At 37.0% G+C, this 11,461-nt stretch overlaps 1 pseudogene; it reads right to left on the bottom strand.

Moving 5' to 3' along the window:
• Positions 1 to 7,870: 7,870 nt before the first annotated feature.
• LOC102013661 lies at positions 7,871 to 10,488 on the bottom strand (annotated as a pseudogene).
• Between the last annotated feature and the right edge of the window lie 973 nt (positions 10,489 to 11,461).

Here is an 11,461-nt window from a genome sequence, read left to right as displayed (position 1 = left end):
GCCAGCCCCAACAATAAAACACTGAAGGACCTAAATTTGTAGCAAATTCGGTGGCTGTTATTAAAGTTTAACTGCTATGGTAAAGAACTGGCGTTCTCAATACTTGAATATGGAAAGTGTGCACAGGGAAAACATAACATCGTCCTTTATAAGCATTGTATTATAAGTGGAAATGCAATGTCTTCAATAAAACTGTTTAAAATTTGCAAAAAATGTGAGAAAAGGTTAAAAGAACTGAGGTTGTTTATCCTAGAAGATCTAGGAGAATTTAAGAATCTTCCAGGATATGAAGAATTATAATCCCCTAAGGTCTGTTTAAGTCTTTGACACATCTGCTTGAGCCAGACATAGATTCCATAGAGAATTAGCTGAGGTAATAACAGCAGTGTACCTCTTTAAGCCAGAGGCATTAAACCCTTACTTTTGAAAAGGGTTCAATCATTAATTGCACATAATTGACAGTAAATAACTGAGTCACCAAATGAACAATATTTTTAAAAAGCTATTATTCACCACTGATAAGCAATTATAATAATAATTATCTTCAAAGTCTAGCTAGCAGGTTTGAGCTCAGAGGCCTAATATGATTCTCTGAATGTAGAAACTGCTGACGGGACTTATGTAAATAAGACATAATTTATGTATATAATAGAAGTTTCAAACAAGATGGTGGGAAGGAGAGAAGATGAGAGAGAAATAAAGTGATTTTTATATTATTCTTGATACTCAGAACAGAGTAGAAGACATGAAATTTCCCTAATATGGAAATATAATAGTTTTACTTTTGATAATTAATAGTCTTATCAAAATTTAAATTAATTTCTAATTACTTTTAATCAAAAAGTTCATGCTAGCAGTTTAAGACTTCTGATCTTTTAACACTTCCCCTTGGTTTTTCTCATGAGTCTTATATAGAAAGTGAGAAAGTCCTGTGATCTGAAAAGCTGTAAATTGGATCCTAATGTAATATTGCTTTAAAATCTAGTTTTCTCTTTATTAAAAACACACTTGAACTTTAGGCATTTCAGTTCAGATCTTAAATTTGAACATAACTAAACTGGCCCAAGAAATGAGCTTTTGGCTTTTTGCCTATAAGCACTCCAGTGAACTATCTTCCGGAAAAAGAAACAAGTTAATTTTGCTCTGTGCTAAGGAGGTATAACTGGCCTCAGTTAGAGTTCCTATGAGTATCTGGGTTTTTCTAATTATATCTTGGGTTGCCTTTGTTTTGTTTTATTTGACACAGGGTCTCTCTATATAATCCAGGCTGGCCTTGAACTCACTATGTAGCTGAGACTGGCCTTGAAGTCACAGTCTTCCTGCCTCAGTCTCTCCAGTGATGGGATTACAGACATGCACCATTGTGCTCCATTTTGCTTTGTGTTTTATTAAATTGTTTTACTTAGAAATTTCAGTAAGTTAGTTATTTTTGTTTCCCCATATTCTTACTCATTTTTACAGCAGGATTTTTTTTGTTTAATTATATTCAGAGCTAATTTGTGGTTAGGATTATGTCTTAATCCTAAAATTATTTTCTTTTATTTGGGGTTGTGGGATGCTATGATTGGTATATTAACAGATAAACATAACTTGAGGCTATAGCAACAACTCACGTCTCATCCGCTTAAGTAGGTGAATCTGTAATAAAATGAAAGAGAAGGGGTTCTAAAGCAAATCATATGACTAAAAGCGTGTTTGCTTTTGTAACCATGTCACTGGTTAGCACCTGAATAGACTGAACATTTTATCAGTCATTAAAAGGAAAAGATTCTAAAGGACATTAGCCCTATTTCCTTAACCGGTTGACTTAGGAGGAGAAGTCATCCCGGTGCTCTGACTACCATTTAAGGAAGCGATCCTTCTTGTACTGGTTTGCCCCTTGTCTCTTCTAAAGTTACAGTAAGAGAAGTACAAACAATAGAGTTTTATATAATATTAAAAGAAGAATGCTTCTGTGCCAGACATCATTTTAGAGCGAAGTTTTCCATTTTGAGTAGTGGAGGACAAAAACTAAGCATTCACTTCATGGGGATATATTATCTAAGAGAAAATACATTACCTGGTTAAGTAGTTTTAAAAAAAATATGGGTGAACAAATTATTAGTATCAGACTATTTTTCCAAAATTCTGAATAGATATTAGTATTTTAATTGATTTTTTTACTGCTGCTTTTAGGACTTTTATGTAAAAGTGTCTACAAATTGACCATTGTTATATGACTACACATGAGACATATACCATACTGGCATTTTACATCTGATGATGGGGATTGTGTTAGTCCATCTTCTGCTACTGTAACAGAAAACACACAGTAGGTATATATAATTGAACAGAAATTTCTTCGGCCCATGTTTCTGCAGGCTGAGAAGTCCAAGAGTGTGGCACGAGCAACCGGCAAGGCCCTTCATGCTGGATCATCTCATGATGGAGGGTGGATGGGCAAGAGAGGGCCAAGCTCACTCTGGTAACAAATCTACTCTCCCAATAGCTAACCCTTCCCCTTGATAACATTTATCCCTGTATTAATTCATTCATAAGGACACATCCCCCATGACCTGATGGCCTCTTTCTAGTCCTCCTTCCAATACTCTTGCTGCATAGAAGATTATGTTTCCAACACAATTTCATGATATAAGCATTATTACTGTTACCTCTGTTTTGAGGAAGAAGAAGCACTATTGTCATCCTCATGTTACTGATGAAACCCTTGCTCAGAAAGGTGAAATGATTTGTCCAAAATAGAAAGCAGGAAATCCAGGAGTTAAACCCTGCGTCTGTTCAATTCCAAGGCTTGTTCTTATAACCTCTATAGATAAAATACATGAGCAATATATTTGGCTTATTTAAAAGAATGGGATTTTTTTTTATTGTATTTTTGTAAATGAAATATTGGGATCCACAGTTTAACCAAAAAAATTTGTTTTTAAAATGTATTTACATGAATCCTTTTATAAATGCATAAATATCATCTACTCATTTAGCTGAACATTCAAGACCTTCTATAATGTAAACTCAAATTGGAAACATACTGAAAAATAGAGACATGATCTATATTTCCACAGGTGGATATGATTAAGGTGATCAGCCTCAAAGTATGCCATTCAAATTAATTTTAGGGCATGGAGGTGTAGCTCAGAAATAGAGCACTTGCCTAGCATACACAAGGCCCAACACTGAATAAAAAATTACATAAAAAATTCTTAGTGGTTTATGCATATATTTACCTCCTATTGTGTTTTGAGAAATCAAGCTACTAAGTTATAGCTCTTGGCCCATAAAGGTAAAATACCCAATCTCTTGTCAGTTGAATATTGTTCATCTCCCCTACTCTTTTTTTCTTGAGACAGGGTCTCACTAGGTAGTTCAGGATGGCCTGGACTCACTATGTAGCCCAGGCTGGCCTCAGACTGGTGGCAATCCTCCTGTCTCAGCCTCCCAAATGCTGGGATTACAGGCATGTACCACCATGCCTGGCTCATCCCCATTCTTTAAATATCGTGCGAGGTGATGTACGTGTGTGTGTGTGTGTGTGTGTGTGTGTGTTCTTTGGGACAGGAAGGAAAATTTATTCTGGAAATGTAATGTGTTCCTAGCTGTTTTCTTTAATCACAATATGGTGATAGCTAGGTATTTAGTTTTATTTTTAAAAGCTTCTATATTACTTATTTATTGTTCAAGAAAATAAGTTAAACAATTTAAAAAATAAAATCCAAAAATTAAACTAACATCAAAATATTTCAGCCTACTGTATACAGAAAATGCTGCTATTTAGAATTGTACAGCATTATCATCTCAGTATGTAGTGGCATGCATTCAAAAATCATATAGCCCGCAAGGGCAGATTTCACCTTAGGAACTCAAATTTGTTCAGCGTGCCAGATGTTACATATGCTTAGGTGACAGGAAAACTCTTATGTGTTGTTGATTTCACATACATGACCTTGGAAGAATTTATAAGACAGCATCCCAGTCATCCACATGAAAACAGAAAAACCCACTTAAGTGTGTGATAGCAAATCGTTCTGTAAAACTAGCACATCTTTTACTTAAACTGAATTTTAAAAATTTGTTCTTTGAGCAGGGTTAATAACATATTACTGCAAATAATGAAAGCTATCTTTTTTAGCTGTTAAAGTCATATTCTGTATTAAGTATAATAAGAAGTAAAAATAAAGCTAACATTGCATTTTTGAAAATTTTAACATGTATGTAAAAAGTAAAAGCAAGAAATTTAAGTAGGTTGATAGAACTCAGGGACCCCTACAATAAATGTAAAAATTGGGAGACTTCAGAATTTCTAAGATCTCATAAAGTCATTGAAACAATAATATTCTAATATTTAACTCATTGTAAGCATAAAAATGCTATAAAATGTCATTGATTTTCATTTTTTAAAATTTTGTTTCATGTCTACTTAGTATGGCAGTGAGGTGGCAACAGAAGTTACTTTTTCAGATGGCTCCACCTTTAAATTAGAAGATGAATTTTTGAAACTTAACCTTTGAAAGTCCTCCTGCAGCACTATTCATAAAAAAAGTTGGTCTTGGGCTATAGAGACTGGATTTTCTTTTCTAATAACTCTGTGAGTTGTCATCTTGCTCAGCATGAATTTTAAGTGCACATTGGCAAAAAGGACTTGAAGAATTCTAAATATGATCCTGTACTTTTAGCAAATTACTGGTTAAAATTATTTTCTTCTTTTTGAGGAATTTTTTTTTTAAATTAGCAAAGATATGTCAAAACATATTTAAAGAAAATTCAACAATGGTATAGGTACTGTGTCAATAGAATGGTTTTCATAAACACCAAAAGTTAGCTAAACTTTTGGATATGTAATTTGAAAAGTGATGAAAACTGTAAGCCTATAGTATTTGCTGCTGTTCAACCTCCCAAATATAATTAGGACATAATTAGCTGTGAAATTTATGAAATTTAATAAAACACCTTTGCTATGGATTTAGTGTTATTTATCTTGTATTAAATTTGCCTTTACAAATCAAAACACCACAGCTCTCACTCTTAAATTACCAAGAAAGATTAGAAACTCTAAATGAGTTCTTAGAGCAATTATGGTTTAAAACAACAAATCTTATAAATTAAAAAATGGCCTATAGTAATTCTTCCTCCTATTGTTTTTTCCTTTGGCTTTCTTGTATTAGGACAAGCAAATATGGCAATATCAAACTAGTTTTTAGACATAAGGGCCTCAATTATTACAAAATTATTTCTTCTAAAGTTCAAATTTATTCATTACAAACAATTATATAATTAGAGAAAACAATGAACACTAATTTTAATTAATCACAATGTTTTCGGTCTAATAATTGACAAATACTATGTTTTTTTTGTCTTTTTGAGACAGGGTCTCGCTATACAGTTCAGGCTGGCCTTGAGCTCACTTTGTAGCCCAGGCTGGCCTCGAACTTTCGATGATACTCCTGCCTCAGCCTCCCAAGTGCTAGGATTACAGGCGTGCTCCACCACACCCAGCCGACAAATACTATCTTAGAAGTTGTAAACTTATCAACAAAATCCAAATTTTCTATGAGTTTTAGAACAGGCATTTGCTATAACCTTAAATGTTTTCACTTTTCATTCCTTTTTTTTTTTTAGCAGGAAGCTCATAATGCTTCTTGAGATTGGTGACATATTCCATGAAAAAAGTTCTTAGAAGCATCTGCAAAATATAATATTGTATGCCTTCCAGCAATCTTATTTCCTACTTTCTTCAAAACTTACTTTCAAATGTTTCTTAAAATCAAAAAGATAGAAAATAATTTGCAAGAAAATTTGAAATATACACCACAATAGATAAAAATCCATATTGAGCTCTTTTGTTTTCCCAATGGGGAATATGATATTTCTCTTTTCTGTTGTTCAAATTCTCAGGTCCCAACATTTTCACTATGTAGTTGCCAGCAACTATTAAGTTGTTGCTTTGGATTGACTGAAAGGAACAAGGTAACGATTCCCTTCTGAACAATTTGTAAATGTTTCTTTTTAAAATACAGTGGTACCTTGGTTCATGAAGATTCCACGATCTTGGTTGTAAACTGAATTGAACAAGAACTGAATCAAATTCAGTGGTTGTGGGGAAAATTTGATTTGACAATCCTGCTCGCAGAATTACGTATACATATGCTTGCAATTTGGTTGCAACCAGAATTGTAGAACAAATGCTGCACCCAGCATAGTGGAAAGAATTAATTATGTGAACTAAGGCACTGCTGTATAAATATATATGGATATATTTGGCAAGTTTATCCCTCATGTTAAGATCGTAACATCTTTGCTTATTGTTTTGGGGTCGTACATTGTGGTTTCTCTCTTCCTTTTTGGTGACTGATGATTATTACTTTTTAAAAGAGAATTCTTTTCTTTCCAGAAATTTGAGGCTGTAAATCCCTAATCATGAGACTTCAAAATACCAAAATAGTTCCATGCTGCAGATTAAGAGATACATCCCATACAGGTATTATAAAGGAGCAGATTTCTGCATTGCTATCAATAAATTTAGATATGACATAATAAATATTAGGTATGTAACTATGTAAATATTAAGTGTGCTGGCGAATATGTTTGTTTTGCTATTCTGACTGCAATCATAATGACTTCCCTAACTCTGTAGTGTTTCTCAATTGAAGTAATAATATAAGCTTCAGATTCATACAAGTTTTCCAGCCAGTTTTTTAAAAAAACTCATCCTTTAGCAACATAACTAAAACAACAGTCTCCTGCTTAAAAAAATATACAAATTAGAAATACTTAATACCATCTTTAGGTCACTATTAAAAACCAGTTATGATGCTGAAGTAGTGTTTGAACAATTTGTACATGTGCTGCCAAAGTAAGCAGTTTTTAATTTTTTTTTGGTGGTACCAGGAATTGAACTCATGACCTCAGGCTTCCAAGGCAAGCACTGTGCCACTGAGCTATATCCCCAGCCCCCAAAGTAAACAGTTTGAACAATATGATTCTGTGAAATACCTGCTCACCTCCATCTGCCCTCACCCAGCACTGTGTGTTGGCCAGCTCACTCCCTTCATGCTGCCTCCACTGCAGCTCTCAAAGTTGAAGGGAAACAACACAGACGTTGGGAGTATGGCGAAATAAAGATAAGAGTCAGAATACAGGAAGCTGAGGTCAAGTGCAGCCCCCTCTCTGGATGGGAGGAAAGAAACTGCTCAACTACTGTGGCAGCACATATATTTATACATTCGGTGACACCCCTCTGCCTAGCAACCTGTTTACATGGCAGCCTCGGGGCACCTCCCATTCTGGGAGCTAGAGCAGCTTGTTCATGTGGCTTGCCTCAGGCGCACTTTGTTCTCCAGACCGGCCTTGCTCCAGCCCTGCAGCACTTGTGGTCAATCTCCAGTTTAAGCCACTCCCCACACCTTTGTGTGGTGGGGGGAGGTCAAGAGTTCTACTTGTAGTTTTAATTTTACTTTTTTTAAAAAACGAAGATAACACTTTTCAGTGCATGAATATCTGAATTCTGAATATCCTCCTTTGTGGAAGTACATTTTTTTAAGAGATATGAAGGGGAGAAGAAGAAGGGGAGGGAGAGAGAGAGAGAAAACAAGAACCCTTCCCGTCTATACTTTTCCTGATGGGTAAAGATCAAATTTTCTTTTACAAGTTCGTAATGGGCTCTTCATGAATGCAAATTTCTCCACAAAACAGCATGCTGTGACAGAGTGCAATATGAAAGGAATGCCGTCATGCTAACCGGTGTGATTGGCAAAATATAGTCATTTTGTAAAGGTAAGGCAGAGATTTGGGTGTTTATGTCATCGCAGTTCAAATAAACCTTTTTCCAGCTCAAACTGTGACAACTTTCTGCCCAAACACTCCAAAATCTAGATTCTTAGTATTTTTCTATCCTATTTGAGAATATGGCACGTATATGAAAAGTGTTGACAGTAGATTCATCTCTTCTAGTGTGTTTGTGCTCTATTAGCCATTCTATGTGCTCTTTTATCATTTTTATTTGTGGTGTGAGCATATTTTCCAAAATTTCTACTAATTTAATCTGCAGCTGAGCATTACTAATTTTCTTTCTCGTTTTCATTATTTGTATGACAGGTTCTTGGGTTCTCAGTATTCTAAGTTGAACTATTACTTCATTCTATTCTTCCTTCATCCTTTCTATAGGGAGCTACAAGTGTCCCCTCAAGTTGATTTTATCACTTTTCTGAACTTTTGCATTTTTTTATTAAACTGAACTCCTGGTTCACTGAGAAGAGGGTACCTTCTGCAAAGTTGTTGGGTGAGCTGACTTCAGGTTTGTACAATAAAACTTGCTGTTTGAGCTTTGGGAGAGCTATTAAAGACCATGAAATCCTTGTAAGCTCGGCACTGGGGAGTTCATTTGTAAGTTTTAGATTTTCAAAACTGATTTTTTCCCTCTGGGTCTTTGTTTCAATGCAAACAACACAGCTAGCTGAAACATGGTTACCTCCAAATCATATTAACCTACTTCTTAAACCTTATAATTCCATTTGACATGAGATGATACCAATGTAATTTTCTACCACTAAGAATTTTTTGGCAAAATTCTGCTAATTCAGGTATCAAATCTTCTAGTTCAGTAGAAAGTGAGACAAAAACTTTTTCAGAGCTTCTTGGCCAGGCACCGTCATTCAGAATTATTCTATTAACCAAATCAGCTAGTAAAGCCAACTTATTATTTTTGTGCATTTTTTGTAAAAGCTTTGTTCAAATGTTCAGATATTTTTATGTCCTGAAATATTCTAGCAAGCTTGTTTACAGAGTCTGCTGGCATACCAGCTTCTCTTAACCACTCTATCCTATTTTCTTGAATTTTACTATTGGAAGAGATGTCTAAAATATGACACCGTATTGAGTGAGCTTTGTGATACCTCATAAAGACATCTTCCTTTTGTACATATTTAAGTACCAAGAGCACTTCAAATATGGTAACATCATTAACAGTACCTTTATATGCCTTGTCTCTTGCAGTAAGAAATCGTGGATCATCTTTTTTTGTTTTTTTTTCTGGTACCGGGAATCGAACTCACGACCTTGTGCTTGCCAGGCAGGCGCTGTGCCACTGAGCTAAATCCCCAGCCCCAAGCTGTGTCATCTTGATAGGTCAATACTTGTGCTTAGTAAAATCAAGGATATCTTCTTGATTAGTATATCTTCTTGTTTTATAACTTGTTTTATCAAGGATATCTTCTTGTTTTATAACTTGGCATAAAGACTTCAAAACAATTGGATGCATAAAATCCCACTTGTTTTCAAACTGCAGAGAGCCTTTATTTAACAGATTAGAAGTTGCCGTATTCCCTCAACTTTTTTTTTGGTATGGGGATTGAACCCAGGACTTTGTCCTTGACAGGCAGGAACTTGTGCCACTGAGCTATACCCTCAGCCCCTCCATCAATTTTGACTCTGGCCAGAGTAGGTGAGATTTTGTGGGGTTCCTGGCCAGGCCCCAGACAGAGGCTGAGTTCCCACAAGGCCCCACCTGCCTGGCCACCCACAAGGCTGCTGTAGGCCGGAGTGTGGACCGCGTGGACTGGAACTTCCTTAAATGATGGGAGAGGCAAATGGTGAGATGGTAAGGGGAGCCGACCTGATTTAGCAAAGGAAGGGTGGACTCCAGCCCCCACACCCTTTGTGGTTGCCTGGGTATTTGTGTTTAAAGCAAGACTGATGTCATTGACAGGCAGGAAGGCAGGGTGTGGCAAAGCTGGCTGGGAGAGTAAGTGTGACCTGATTGCAGGACACCTGCACCAGATAATTCTCAAGGCCCCTTATGTGGAATTCTATTGGGTTCCTGCCACGTGCGAAGAAATAGAAGGACACAGATGCCATGAAAAGCTTGCTACTGGGTATCCCACCCTGTGTCCCCCAGGGTGTACCTTTATTTTTATTTTTCCTTTCTTACTCTGCCCAAGTTTGCTCTGCAGAGCTAATTTCTATGCTACCTTTCCCTTTTAACTTTTCAAATAAACTTTGCTACGGTTCTTGCCTGTCTTGTTCAATTCTTTGTTCCAGAAAAAAAGAACCTGGAAACCACTTCCAGAAAGAGAAAGAGACTATCCAGTAACAAGTCCATTTGGTGTTTATTGACATACAACTTCTTTTGTCTGAGAAATTATCACAACTGTGAACATAGCTTCAGTTAAGAAATAACACTGAACACTTGTTGATTTTGGTACAAGAAAGGAACTTCTCAGGGCTTTATTGTGTGGATTGCTTTGTGTGTGGACCACAGTGAAAAATGTACACAGGACTTGGCAATGTGTTGGTTTGTATCTATTCTTACATCCACTTCCGCATGCCACTGAAAACCATCATGTAGAAAGTTCTGTGGACTATTGTTTTGAAACAGGAAGAGTACAGTAGCTGGATTCACAATCCATTTTCTTAAGAAGAGAAGGCCATACTGTGATTATGGATGGTAAAAATGAATGTTTGTACCCTTGCTTCTGCGTCTAAATCTTTGCATGTCATTTTGAGATATAAGGAAATGTCCCCTGAATCAGGGAAGTTCACACAGATCTGCTTCTCTAACTACCTTTGGCAGCTTAGGTGTTCATGGATTTGGGCAAATTTTTTGGAATCATACGATCTGATTTACTGCTTCAAAAATCAAGTATGGGGGCTGGGGATTTAGCTCAGCGGCAAAAGCGCCTGCCTGGCAAGCGCAAGGTCGTGAGTTCGGTTCCTGGTACCGGAAAAAAACAAAACAAAACAAAACAACAACAACAACAAAAAATCAAGTATGACCTGCCTATGGACATCTTTAAAATGTTGCTCAGGTCTAGCTAGCTTCAGGCAATAATGAATAAAACCTAAATGACAGTGCTGTTGTGGGAGAAAAACAAACTCATTCTACAAGATCTTTACCATTTTTTATTCCACAACCACTGAAACGTGCAATTCTTAGTTCTCCGTTCACTTTCTGTATCTCTTTTTCTTATTTGGAGCAAAGAGATAAGTGTGTTTATCTAAAATGCGTTTCTGTAAAGGAGGATCAAGAAGCTGTGAAGTGTGACCTCAGCTGACTTGGAAACTAACGAGAATGAAGAGAAAAGTAGATCTAAAAATCCCTACAGACATTTCTTGGCACACAGGATCAGCAGCCTAAGCCGCTGACTTAAAAAAGTAGAAAACTGTTCAAATAATTTTAAATGAAGCACAGTTATTCTAAATTATTTGGACACTTATTTCACTTGTAGGTTTCCAATGGACACCCAGCCACGTGCCCCGTCCCTTCCCGGGGGGCCGCCCAGCCGCTCCGGGGGTCGAGCGTGCGGCTCCCCGCGCCGATCACGCGGGCTCCCGGGCCCGGGCGGCGGCCCCGGTCAGCTGAGCGAGTCCCAGGCTCCCACGGACGCGCCGGAGTTCGCTGAACTTTGCACCCCGCGTGACGGGGGCTGAGCCCGCGCGGCGAGCCGGCCTTTCCGCGGACGCTCCGCCGAGA

Source organism: Chinchilla lanigera, unplaced genomic scaffold (assembly GCF_000276665.1).
Source record: "Chinchilla lanigera isolate Chin_1 unplaced genomic scaffold, ChiLan1.0 scaffold00043, whole genome shotgun sequence".
NCBI classification, from domain to species: Eukaryota; Metazoa; Chordata; class Mammalia; order Rodentia; family Chinchillidae; genus Chinchilla; species Chinchilla lanigera.
Note: the sequence above shows the minus strand (reverse complement) of the source record. Positions and strands in the feature narration are given on the sequence as shown.